Source organism: Meriones unguiculatus, chromosome 2 (genome assembly GCF_030254825.1).
Source record: "Meriones unguiculatus strain TT.TT164.6M chromosome 2, Bangor_MerUng_6.1, whole genome shotgun sequence".
NCBI lineage: Eukaryota > Metazoa > Chordata > Mammalia > Rodentia > Muridae > Meriones > Meriones unguiculatus.
Window position 1 is genome coordinate 40,442,100 of NC_083350.1, and position 14,764 is coordinate 40,456,863.

The following is a 14,764-nucleotide window of genomic DNA, read 5'->3' on the forward strand; positions in this document are numbered from 1 at the left end:
CATTCTCTCTCTGCCGAAACACAGAGAAGGAGCTTTCAATAATAATCACATCTAACTGTAACCATCTGGATAGAATGACTGGTCCCTCTCCTAAAACCATATTCAATGGTGGCTAAACTAAAGCTCTCTTCAGCCTCTGTTTCATGCTAATAAGTCATTATACATTGTGTTCGTGATCTTCACTTATGATTGTAGCTGGTGTTGGGAATGCTATTAGAAAGAAAGAAAGAAAGAAAGAAAGAAAGAAAGAAAGAAAGAAAGAAAGAAAGAAAGAAAGAAAGAAAGAAAAGCACTCTCCCTGAGATCCTGGCCATCTAGCAGAAAGAAAGTACATGTGTAAAGACCAGGATTGCCAAATGGATGATGTTAGGAAAAGTAAAATGTGCCTTAGGAACACACATACATGCGTGTACACATACATGCATATATGTACAAACACACACACACACACACACACACACACACACACACCAGAACTGACTACCTTGTATCTTAAATCTGAATGTTTAACACGAATTAAGAAAATATATATTTCTATCCCTCTACGTGTTGAGAAAATCCTGAAACAAAGAGGAGCAGGGGTGATAGTTAAATGTGAGTAAATTTTAATCAATCATCTCATGAAACTTGGCCATATGAATTGGAGTAGATAAAGCAAACAGGCTTCTAGGAGGCAATAATATATACAAAAATGTATCCCAAGGTCATGAGCAATTTAACCAGAGGAATTTTTCTCTAAGAAATCCTCATTCTAGAGCATGGAGAGAGAAAGCCATCAGCTCATCACAGTGGCCACTAATTTTTCAGCACACAGTGGAAAGTTTAGGGGTTAAAAAAGGAAACTCAGGAAACCCACAATAGACATCTGAACATGAAATGATCTAGTGACAACAAAATCGGTTTTCCTTCCTTCCTTTCTTCCTCCTTCCCCTCCCCTGCCCCCATGCATGTATTACCACAACTCTCCTAACACACCAGGCAGCTGCAGTTTTGGGTTTTTCTGTGTGTGAGATCTATGTAAGAACAGGGTCACATCACATCAAGGATCAGTTCTTCATCGTGTTCTGCTGGCATAGCTGAGCTGAAAGAGAATGATGAGTCGGGATGCGGCCACATATGCACGTAGTAGCTTGCAGAAGATATTCAAGCTGCTGCTGTACTGGGCTCAGATTGGCCTCAAATGTTTTCCCATAGTGAGCCAAATGCACAGAACATCCAGAATGACTACTTGTGGTAAAACTCTGTCAATGGCGACGCACAGGTGGTGAATCTGTTCTGCTGCGTTATGTGTGGACAAAGAAATTACCCACTCGCTATAGATATTATATCTGATTACACCCCCCCGCAACACACATGCAGCATTGAACAAGAGAGTCACACTTGGAAGTGCTTTGCGCTGAACTGGAGATTAGACTTGGCAGAACTTCTGAATTCAAAATGAGGCAGCATTTGACATCCTTAATGAAATTTGATGTGTGGCTTCCGGTGTTTAAACAGCATAAAATCTGTATAATGTTTCATCTGAAAAGAAAAAGGGGGCGAGGAAATGAGGAAAGGAAGGAAAGGAGAAAGGAAGGAAATACTTTAAACTCGTGGGGGTTCACAGACATTTTCAGAACGGGTGATACTAATCTGTTGCTGTCTCGGGGAATACGTAGGCGATCAGTTGCCAAACAGGAGTCACAGTCACAGTGGGCTTGTTCATTCAGGCTCATGGGAGGAGAAAAACAAGCGGGGACACCCTAAAAGTCAAGTTATCGGAAGAATTTTCTGCTATAAAAATGTAAAATAAACAATTTAGATCTTATTGAAGGGTATATCATACTTGTAAGCCAACAAAAACCCACTTGGAAAAAAAAGAAAAAAAATAATAAAAAAAAAAAACCCACTTGGCTGTTCCCTGGTATTCAAGGAAATTAGTGCAAGGGAAAAAGAAAATGGGTCACCCATTGACCTCACGTCAAGGGAAAGTTCTAGGTAAGCCATTTCTAAAATAATTTTACTAAAGTTATAATTATATTACCTGTTTACAACCTGTATCTAGTCCCTTTTTTCTCAAAATTTTCTTTAAACACTAATAGTGATTTTTTTAAATGATGCAAATTCTTTGTTGTTAAGAATTGTTTTCTAATTTCACTATTTCTATCACATTTATTCAGTGTTTGTGTGCGTGCGTGCGTGCGTGCGTGTGTGTGTGTGTGTGTGTGTGTGTGTGTGTGTATGTGTTTGCATATCGCAGTCCAAAGGCATATTCATGGAGATCTGAGGAAACTTGCAAGAGTTGTTTCTCTCCTTTTACTGGATATATTCAATCTCCAGGCTTGGAACAAGTGCCTTTAACAGGCTGAGCTATCTTGCCAGCCCAGTAATTATTTTTCTACAATGTTAGACTAAGATGGCTTTGAAGACTCCCCCCTCCCCCCTTATGATACAAGGACTCACTGCATAGCTCTGGCTGGCCTAGAACTTGCTATGTAGATGAGGCTGGCCTCGAATGCACAGAGATCCATGTGTCTCTGCTTCTTCAGCACTGGGACTAAAGTCATATACTGCTTTGATTTTTTAAATTTGTGTTATGGGTATGAGTGTATTGCCTGCATGTGTGTATGTTCAGTGCTCTCAGAGATCAGAAGAGTGTGTTGGAAACCCTGGATTTGAAGTCACAAACAGTTGTGTGTTAACATGTGGGGTTTAAGAAGCAAACCTACATCCTCTGCAAAAGCAGAAAATGTTCTGAACCGCTGAGCCCTCTCACCAGGTCAGCTAAGGGTGTTTGGTGAAGAACAGTCTTTGCTGAGTCAAATCAGCCAATCTTCCAAGGTGTCTTGTACAGAGATTTTTTTCAGTAATTATAGGAAATTAAAAATGAAAATATCCGCACAGCTCATGAAAGTTACATAATGTCCCGGTTAGCTGTAATAGTCAACTTGATAAGGCCTAGAGTCATTTTAGAGGAGAGCCCCAGCTGGGGATTTATAATAGATCAGGTTGGCCTGTGTGCATGTAGAGTGGGGACCTCTTGATTGTTCATTGATATAAAAGGGCCAGGCCCAGCCAATGTGGACAGCACCTTTTCCTAGGAAAGGTGGCCCCAGTCCTGTGCTAAAAATAAGAAAAGTGGTTATGATGGAATCTGCATATGAGCAACCAAGCAGCCTTCCTCTGAGCTTTCTCCTGTTCTGCCTTGACTCTGAGTTCTTAGTTAGAGTTAATACTGCCTGGATTAGCAAGCAGGCCTGCCTCGAAGTCTCCTGACATCGCTCAATAATGGACCTTGATCTAGAAATACAAGTCAAATAGTCCTTTCCTCCCCTAAGGTGTTTTAGTCATGTTATAGCAATAGAATGAACAAAGGATTTTAGTATTTGTGCGTAGCATGGCAGAATTATCAGACTTCAATAAAAAATTAGCCCCTACTCAACATCTTCATAAATTTTGCAAGACAATTTTAAAATTGTTGTATCTCATATTTAAACTATTCCTCAGCACTAATTTACATTAGAATCTTCTGTCTACTAAATGGTTAAGTAGCCCTAACACTTCACTATTCTCTAAAAACTTCCAAAGATTAAGTTTACTTGTGAAGAAGTTTTAAAACTCCAGCACAAACAGGGAAAATAATTCTCTGAAGTAGATGTTTGTTTCTATTTAGTTAAATGCATGTTATTATCACAAGAAACTCTGACTTTCAAAAGTGTTAGTAGAATAGGAAAAAAAGTACATTTTAAGGAAAAAAAATGTTGGCTCCTGTAAGTGCTATTTATCACCGGAGATATTTCAGATATAGTTTGATGAGAGTTAATTGTTCGGTGCTGTTTAGTACAAAGGGATTGGAAGATACTGTGTCTAATTGATGCATTAGTCCTCATTCCCATCTTCAAAAGTTGCAGGAGGCATTTTTAACAGCCTTCATTTTCCTTGCAGGGGATCTTCTCTAAGCAGTTTGTTCTAGCTTACATTTATTCAGCAAGAGCCATCATAATGCATCCCAAGCACACACCTTTACTAGCCAGCAATAGCTGGAAAAGGAGCCATGGTTTTCATCCCCAGCACAAGGCTGAGAGCTTCCTCTGGTTTCACTAAGTGCTTTCAGTCTTATCTTGGGACCATACTGACTGGAGTGGATTCTTGCTCTGAAATGCACAGATGGCCTTCTCATATTCATTACCATGTAGTGTTATTCTACAGTGATGGAAAATAAGCAGCTTCTTCCCATCCCCCTTTCCTGAGTCATCTTTCTTTTAAACAGGATTCTGTTAGTTTGAATAGAAGCAGGTGGACAGAATTGTGGTGAAGCTTCCTGTGACTCTCAAAAGTGAAAATGTATCATTAAGATTTACCTCTAGAATTTTCTACTAACAATTATAAAGAACCTCTATGGACTAGAATTTAGCATTTGTTCTTGAGTTTCTTGTATTTTCTTTTCCTGTCTATCTTTTAAAGGTTATAAAAAAATCCAGAACATTTTTAATAATACTTGCCTTCTGTATTAGTTAAGATTACTGATGCTATGATGAAACAACATGACCAAAGCAATGTGGGGTGGAAAGTGTTTATTACGTCTGTTCTTTAACCTCAGGATTCATCACTGAAGAAAGTAAGGATAGGAACTCACACAAGGACATGGAGGCAGGAGATGATACAGAAGCCGTGGAGGAGCAGTGATCACTGGCTTGCTCCTGTTTTCTTGTGTATAGTACTGAGGACTACCAGGCCAGAGAGGGCACCACCAATAATGGAGTGAGCCCTCCTCTCCCCCATCAATCAATAATTAAGAAAATGTCCTACAGTGCCTACAGCCGATGCTTTAATCTCACTCAGAAGGGGAAATAGAATAGACAGCAGAAGAGGTTGAAAGAGGAAACAAGGTAGGAGATGGAACACAAAGAGAAAAGAAGTTGGAAAGTAGACCTGGGATGAGGGTGGGAGAGGGCGGGGGGACAGAGGGCCTGCAAAAGAAGAGAAACCGTGAATGGGGGCATCCCTGTAGAAAGCTGGAGATTTAAGACAAGATAGGCTTCTGCAAGGATATGGAGGTAACTCTAGCTGACATTCCAAGTAGCAAGGGTCATGTGGAGACTGAGAAGGACATCCTCTAAATAGTGGAGAAAAGTGAACACCAACCCACAAACCTTCAACTCAAAATTTACCCTGCCTACAAGATGTGCAGGGATAAAGACAGAGCAGAGCCTGAGGGAATGTCCAACATGCTACCTACCCCATAGGAGAAAACCAATCTCTGACACTACTAACGATATTCTGCTATAATCATAGACAGGAGTCTAGCAAAGCTGTCCTCTGGGATGCTCCACCCAGCAGCAGATTGAAATAGATGGTGAGACTCACAGTCAAACATTGAGTGAAGCATAGGGGGTCTTGTGGAAAAGTGGGGGAAAGATTAGAAGGACCTGGAGGTGACAAGAGCTCAAGACCAACAAAGCCAACTAACCAGGGCCCAAAGGGGTGTGTGGAACTGAAGTACCAATCAAGGTCCATGCATACACTGGACCTAGGCCCCCTACACAGATGTAGCTGATAGGCAGCTTGGCCTTCATGTGGGAGTAAGGGGAGCAGGGGCTGTCTCTGATATGGGCTTTGTTGCTTGCTTTATGATGACTTTTCTCTGGTGGAGATGCCTCACCAGGCCACATGGGAAGAGGACACACTCAGTCCTAAAGGGACTTGATGAGCTGGGGTTGGATGGTGGGGTGCTCTCCTCACCTTTTCTGAGAAATAGGGGAAGAAGGGAAGGGAAGGGGGACCTGAGAAGAGAAAGAAGGAGGCAATGATTGGAATGTAAAGTGAATAAATAAATTAATTAATTAAAAAGAAAATGCTCTACAGGGTTGCCTACAGCCCAATCTTATGGAGACATTTTCTCAATTGAGGCTGCCTCCTCTTTGATGACTTATGCTTGTGTCAAGTTGACATGAAACTAGCCAGGACACCATCTAATTTGTAAGAATAGCAAACTGTCAAATAGACAAGAGGCATCTAGCAGGGTTTTTTTTTTTTTTCTTTTTTCTTTTTCTTTTCTTTTTTTTTTTTTTTTTTTTTAAGACAAGGTTTCCCTGTGTAGCATTGTCTATCATGGAATGGACTCTCTTTGTAGACCAGGCTGGCCTCGAACACAGAGATTCACCTGCCTCTGTCTCCCATGTACTGGGATTAAAGTCACGCACCACCACCACCTGACCAGTTTTGCATTTTTTAGTAATGTGCAGAGAAACTAAACAACAAACTTTTTGTTCTAATATTTTTTCTCATAGCAAGCTGATTTTAAAAGTTAAAGCCATGTAGGATAAATAACGCTGGCTTCTGAAATTTCTGCTATCATCTGGAGAAAGTGCTGTGATGCCTGAGTTCTAGATTGAGTTGAGTAAAAGTTGAAAAGAGGATATGAGATTTGACCTCACCCCCCCTCCATTTTATTCAGTTCTCTTAACACTCTCTCCTAAGTACAGAAATTGCACAAAGGCTCTTTTTTCATAGCAAGAAGTCTTTGCATGATTACTTAAACATACTTTTTTAAATGTCTTATATATTTATATGCAAAGATATGACTTATAAATATATTTGCATATTATCAACACATTATTGACCAATTCAATTCATTGATATGATTTTTGATTCATTAATTTATTGTATCAATAAATAATCATTGAATACCTACTAGTCCACGTGACTCAGTCATAAAAATGAAGTAATTCTTTTTCTTTGAGAACTGATAACACAACTGAGAAGAACATTAATCACCCTAAATTTCACAGACACTATGGTAGGAAAATGACTGGGCATGGTGGTGCCCACCTATAACTCCAGCACTGAGGAGACAGAAGTAGATGTATTTGTGTGAGTTGAGGATCAGCCTAGCCTACAAAGCAAGTTCCAGGATACCCAGCCAAGGCTACTAGTGAGAACTAAGGAAAAGTAGCAGAAGAAGCTGAAGAAACAGAAGAGGAAGCAGAAGCAGAACAAAAAAAAGGAGGAGGAGAAGGAACAGGAGAAGGAGGAAGGGGAGGAGGAATATTTGTGGATATTAAATCCTTGGATGAACCCAGCATTCTTAAGTAACTAAAGGATAACATACTCATGTTCAGAAGAATGTTTATGGAAAATCAGTGTAATTCTTTGTGTTATAAGAGACCAGTAACTTCTCTGTCCCTACATGTAAACTTTCTAACAAATAGTATGGACATGTCCAATTCCAGTTTAATCTCAGTATACTGTTTTTGTTTCCCTTAAACAAATATTTACAGGCAGGAAGAACAAATGGTTAACATTGTATCTTTAAAGCAGAACAGTGTAACACTTAATTTAAAAATCTCAGAGTCAGGGCTGGAAAGGGAGATCTTTGCTTAAGAGCATTTGCTGCTCTTGCAAAAGAAGTTGGGTGAATTCCCAACAATTCCATGGCTTCCATCTGTAACTCCAGTTCCAGGGTGTCTGATACACTTTCCTGGCACCTGTGGGCAACAGGCATGTACATAGTACACACTCATGCATGCACATACTCATGCATATAAAACAAAAATAAAACATTTTTTTAATCCCAGAATCTTTAATCAATGTTTTATTCCCTTAGAGGATTAATTTTGTCTTTATTTTTTCCTCAGTTTTCTTTAAAACAGCATTGTAAATGTCAAGCTATGGTACACTGAAATTATATGGCTACTATTTCACTCAGATTTCCTGTAGTTTATGCAAATATGAGCTACATTTATGTCCAGCGTAAGTTTCTCCACCTGTCTAGCTCATATTCTTCAGTCAGTATTTTCATTCATATATTTATTCATATATTTATAGACTTTAAAAATTTCAAATCAATAGCTATTCAAAATATACAGAAAAAGTATCACTGTCAGACTCCACAGGCAACAAAAGTTATAAAATGACCAAAAATTTATTTTTAAAGATGTAGCACTGTTATTATTGTTCTAAAACCAAGGTGGTGTCCTGCTGTTCTTATAGTTATTTTTCCCTATTCTGTTCTTGTTTAACTCTTACACAGAATAGTAGAATGATACAAAGTGGAAAAAAAGGGTTTCCTTAGAATTCACGAATATACTAACAGAGTAAGCCTACAAGTATTTGTCATTGGACAAAAAGAAATTACTATATTACAAAATGAAAAATAGCTTGGAATGGAAGTTTAGGACTGTATTTTCCATGCTTGGGAAGAAGACGCAGGAGAATTCTAAGGGAGACTTGGTCTCAAAAGATAAAGATTAAAATAAAATACTAACAAAACAAAAGGAAGAGATGAAGAGGCAAAGGCACTAGACTTGTATCCTGATATGATCTGTAATTTGCTGCTGAATCCTGTTTTGACAATAGAGGGTTCGTTTATAAAAGACAATGGGGTGCTAAATATATTTAGGCTTCTCTGATGTTCTCTTTTCACTCATATATTTTTTTTAAATTTGGTTTTAGTGGTGTCATGGTACACAATAGAACCTATTGGGAGACGGAGATAGACCTCTGGGAATTCTTGTAGTGGTTTACCTTGATTGAGTCAAATGATGTGGGAAGACTCAGCCTTTGTGGGTAGCATCCTTTCTTGGCTTGGCTACTACGATGTGTAAGTGGAGGAAAGAAAGCAAGTGGTATCATGCATTCATCACTCTCTGCTACCTGACTCTGTGTCTAATGTGACCAGTTATTTTAAACTCCACGCCATGATTGATTGTAAATGGAACTGTGATCTAAAACAAATCCTTTCTCCTTTAAGCCTTTTTTTCCCCCAGATTTATCATCTTGGTGAAAAGACAAAGAGTTCCTGTATTTACAACCAGGCTCTTGTTTGCCTCACAGACACTAGCTAAACGACCACTCCTAAAACTTACTCCCAACTCTTAGGCTTCTAGAACATAAAATTAAGGAAGAAATTGTATGGGAAGCAATTTCTCATTTCTCTGAATCTTCAGAAACAAACAAACAAAAAAAGAACAAAACACAGCAATGAAAAACTTCTATGTAACACCCAGGAGGAAACTAAATTTCTTCATAGTCATGTTTCATTTTGCTTTTTCACTTACAACATGTTCACAAATAAATGGTTCAATTTTCAGCCAAAATTTAAAGCAGAATGCTTCTGCTCCCTGTGAACAAAGACCTAAAGGCACAGTATGATATATCCAACACTTGCTGGAAGTAAATGTCCCTTGGAAATTGAATAAAGTTGTAAATGCAGACTCACCTAATTTTGCATAAAATTTTGAGTACAGGCATTCAATTTCTGGTGATAAAAAAAATGAACTTCAAAATTTCTTATTTCTTCTATCTACTTGAACTTTTTAAGAATAAAATGTATCTTTTATATGTAAATTAAACGTTTTGTAGGAAAGTATTTATTGGTTAATAGTAAGTCTAAGGACAAACTTTCCTACCAAGGTTCTCATCTTGGCTCCATACTCTTAGATTTTGATGACATCATATCCAACCTCTACGAGCTCATATTTTAACAGGGTATGACAATTAGTTTTGGCTGGAAACTTTGACACAATAAAGAATTGTTTGGGAAACGAGTTTCAATGGGGAATTGTCTAGGCTAGGTTGACCTATGTGTATGCCCATGAAGTAGTTTCTTATTTGGGTTAACAGTAACAAGATCCACATCATATACTGTGGTACCCTTTCATGGGAAAGGCCCTGTGATGAGAAGGGTGAGTACTAGCAAACATGCATTAACTCACTGCTTACTGCTCTTGACTGAGGATATATCATGACTAGCAGCTTCAAATTCCTGCTGCTTTGACTTCCTTGAAATGATTAACTGTCATCTGGATGGGTGAGCCAAATAAATCCTTTCTCCCTTGGTATTTTTGTCAGGGTATTTTTACCAGAGCTACAGGAAATGAAGCTAAGACACAGGGGAGCAAAAAGATTAACTAGCTATTTAATTAGTAATAGAGATACAAATAACAATAAATATGTAATAACAGGCAACTTTAAATTAGCCTTTTTGTTCACTTGGGAGACACATGAGTAGTCAATCCTGGTAGCCTTTCTTCAGGCTGAATAAATATGTTTTGGGCAGTAATGTCAAAAAGATGTCCTCCTATAATAGGTTGTATGTGAAGAGCTGCTTGTTCTCACCCTCGCCTTCACCTGGAGACAGGGATAAGCAGGATATTTTGTCAAATCCACTTCTTTTTATTTGTGTGAGGATCACACAGACAAATGGTCGAAGTAAACAAGATTGATTTCTCCATAAACCCCTTTATTGTATGGAGGTGCTTTATTCTGACAATAAAAATTAATTGTAGAATAAGCTGAGTGTGACAGTTTCTACTGGCAGCCCTCTTGAACTGATCCCATTTGTAGTGTGTTGGTGTTTTATTTTCTTACAATCCTCACTCCCTACTGAAATTCAACTCTTGATGGCACATTTAGCTTGGGTGCTAGAGTGAGCTGAAAACCTTAAATCAAGAAAGAACCAGATGGAAAACAAGAGGGGCCAAATATGAGAAATCTCTCAGAGAGATGGAAAAACAGGGAGTGAGTCAGATATGCCTGGGAACGACTTAGGTAGGATATTTTTTCTAGCATGAGGTCGAATGAGAAAATTTCAACTGACATAGTCAAACAGTATGAAACAGTGGCCTCCATAACTAAGTATCTGGAAAACATTACAAAACAATGACCTTGGTGTTACCCTCAGTCTATCTTTTCAAGCTCTACTGTGCTACACTTCTTGGCACTGGCTTTATCCAGCAGCAAGCTTATGACTGTAGCAACATGAAGCTCCCACATCTCCATATACCATACCCACCTATTTTACAGTCCAGACAAAAAGATGATTTTCTTTCTGACCCTTCAAACACTAATAAATCAACAGCCTACATGTGGCTTATTCTTATATCTCTATCTTAGGATCCTGTTGTTCTGAATCTGTTAGGAACTGTACGGAATTTCTTGCAAGACAATAATTAAAAACAAAAACAAAAACAGAAGTTTGTTTCTCACTTTAAGGATAGAATAAAATAAAAACAAGAGACAAGTAGTGACAGACTGTTATATTAATTCCATAATTCCATAATGTGAGGGTTAGGGATTAAAAAAACAACCTAAACTGCCATTAGTTGCATTTGTTAAAATTGTATACAGACCATGAACTACTCAGTAGAGAAATAATCCTTAATAATATGGTAAATTGAATATTATTGGTAATAATATTGAATTTTATTAGTAAATGAAACAGTAAGTTTTATTTCTAGCCAACAACCACACATAGGTGCAAAGTTAATCATTTTACATATCAAAAAAATGTACCAAGCAGAAAAACAAAATCAACACTTCCTAAATAAGTAAAAAGTGAAATTCTATTTCTGCTGTGCATCTGCTGTGCACACAGCCAGGAGTTTTTCCAAAGGCCTAAAAATGAAAACTGTTAAGACATAATCTGCCCCTATTTCTCCAGGCAATTGTGAAGCTGAAACAGGTAAGAAACATGGCAGTGGGGTAAGGAATCAGAATTGAAGCATAATAAAAATTACATATTAGTAATATATATGAATAAATAAATTTTAAAAATCAATATTGGGGAGAGGGAAAGATTGACTGTTCAATACACAATATTTGGAAGATTGATTTACATGAAAAAAATTAATGAATTGTTATTTTACACCAAGAGAAACAAAAATCAGTTCCAAATATATCAAGCCTGAGTCTGTACTAAAAAGATGCTACCCCCTCCCACTCTTACTCTCTTCTCTCTTTCTCTCCTCCTCTCTCTCTCTTTCTCTCTTTCTCTCTCTCTTTCTGCAAACCCTCTTCCCCTAATAAACCTCCCACGTGGAAAAAAAAAAGATGCTAAAATTCTTTGCAATAAAATGATTCAACGGCATCAATACAGGAAAGCATTATTAAAATTAATAATATATTAATTTCAAGTGCATCAGAAGACAGTGAAATAAAAATGCATGATCATTTTCAGTAGAAAAAGATTGTTTTTGAATTGAATAGGGATCAATGCATTTAGAAACATGGAAATACCTTTTTAAATCTACAAGAAAGAAATCATAATTAATAGAAAAATTCATGATAGGTAGAGAAAACCCACAAAATATAAATTTTACTTGAGGTAGAACCAATTGATATATAAAAATTTAGAACTACGTATAAAATATATGAAAAACAAAACTATTATAAAATACCATTTTGTGCCCAATAAACTGTGAAACACATTAAAAGATTGACAGGAAGCCAGTGTGGTAGTGCTCACCTTTAATCCCAGCACTCAGGGAGGCAGGGCAGGCAGAGCACTGTGAGTTCAAGGCCAGCCTAGTCTACAAAGCGAGTACAGGACACTCAAGGCTACACAGAGAAGCCCTGTCTCAAAAAAAAAACAAAAAACAAACAACAACAACAAAAACAGTAGAAATTGCATAAATATTTTTTTGCATTTCTCAAATCCCATTGTTTAAGTCACTGCAGCCAATTTGAAAGTTATTTAGCAAAATATTGAGAAAAAGATAATTTAGCAATTTATCTATTTATATATATATAGATATAGCTATTGAGAGATCTAATGTATATACACATATATTAATATAAGTACCTTATACAAGCCCCCACACATGTGAAAGGTATACAGAAAATATTATTTAGCAAAATTCTTTGTGCAAATAGAAAAGAAGTATGAGTAGCATAAATACATGTGAACTGAATCAAAGATAAATACGCTATTATGTGAATATGTTTCGTTTTTATAGACAAAGCTAATTCAATCTACTCCCTTAAACCAGTGGTTCTCAGTCCTCCTCAGACTGCTACCCTTTAATACAGACCCTAATGTAATAGTGACTCCCAGTTATAAAATTATTCTATTGCCACTTCGTAACTGTCATTTTGCTACTGTAATGAATTATAACGTAATTATCTGATATGCAGGATAGCTGATACGCTCTCCCCAAAGGGGCCATGACCCACAGATTGCGAACCACGGTGCAACACTTAGTAGACCATAAGAAGGTAAAGATAGATGATTATATACATGAAATATGTGTTATATGCATACCTATATGTATGCATGAAATCTATAATGCTATTTAAATGGCTTAGATGTCTACTGCAAATTACCACAAACTAGATGAATTAAATAATAAAAACAATTTCTCCCAATTCAGAAGGCTAGAAGTCCGAGATCAGACTTCCGGCATGGCCAGGACTGGTGAGGTACCTCTTCCAAAAAACAGATTACTGACTTCCATATGTACTTATAGCTCCATATAACAAGGAGAGGAAAGATACTCAGAGACAGAGAGAAATAATTCTATTACCTCCCAAAAGTTATATAAAAGAATGGTTGCACAATAGAAAGAAGAGGAATGCTGAATTAGGGAAAGAAAACTAGAAAGAATCAGAATATATATATATATATATATATTATATACATATATAATATTTTCTACTATTTTATCAGGTGGTGGGTAGTAGGTATTCAATTTTAATAAATGTGTTTTATATATGATACATTTAATACACTAAAATAAAATATGAATATATAACAGAATTGAAAGATTCAATTGAATTGCAATTCAAAAGTCTGCCAGAGATTTTAAAGATGGCAGACAGGCATGATCTGCTAGGATCTCACAGGAATAAGTTGGAGGGTGGCTATCAGGAGCTGTGGGTGACAGCTAAAATCTCTACATTCAATGGCAAGGTAAGAAGTTCACAGAGTGGGACAGGGTCCAGAGTCCATCCTGGAAGAACTGGAGCAGTTTAGAAGATATTTTTTCTCAGATGGAGAAAGCACTACAGTGGGACGCTGGACCAAAGACATGACTTAAGACAGGGGGCCTCAGAAAATCTGCACTGTACTTCTAATAGTGTTTGTTTGTTTGTTTGTTTGTTTGGTTGGTTGGTTGGTTGGTTGAGAGTCTTACTATATAGCCCAAACTGGCCTTGAACTCACAAAGATCTGTTTCCCTCTGCTCCCCAAGTGTTGGCATTAGAGGCATATGCCACCAGGCCTGGAAGTTACAGCATTTTAAATGTAAAAACAAAGATAGAAGAGGGAGAAAGCATTGCTTGAGGCAACAGCATAGACAGAGGCAGGGCAGGCCCTGGAAAAATCTCTCTTCTTAGTACTTGACTGGAACAAGAAGCCTTTTTTTATTTTATTTTTTTTTAAAACAAACACAACCTCTGCTGTGTTGGCTCTTGGCCACCCCAGATGTCTCTGACTTGTGACCCACAGCAAGTGTCATGGGACTATAATTCTTACACTTGTCCCGCAAAATATTTCTAGAGCACAGAAGAAAGACCTTGAGTCTGAACCATGTGTTCAATGAGGTGAAAATCTGGACAGAGCTACAGTCTCTGGTGAAACACACACAGGTTCCAAATGTAAATCAGACACCAGGAAAGTCTGCCCAACAGTGCTACCAGCATTTGCAACTTGACCTGCAGGGACCTCCAGCTCATGGGAAAGGCATCTGTGACCTACCCTAGAAAGGACCACCCAGAGGTGTGACTTGTATTGTCAAACAGACCAGTAACAGACTGCCCTGGGACTAGAAGAGAGTCAGCCATCTGACCTGTAAATGACTTCCCAGGGGAGTGATAAACCTGTATGAGTCCTCAAAGAAACAACTAGATTTGAAACTGGAAAGAGACCATGTTCAATTTTTTCACATCCATCTGAGATTCACTTTATTTCTTTTATTTCTTTTCACTTTATTTCTTTCATTCCATACCCAGTGCCAATGTAGCTGGTCAGTGATATCCTTCTTTGTTATTCTGTTTTTCTTTTGTT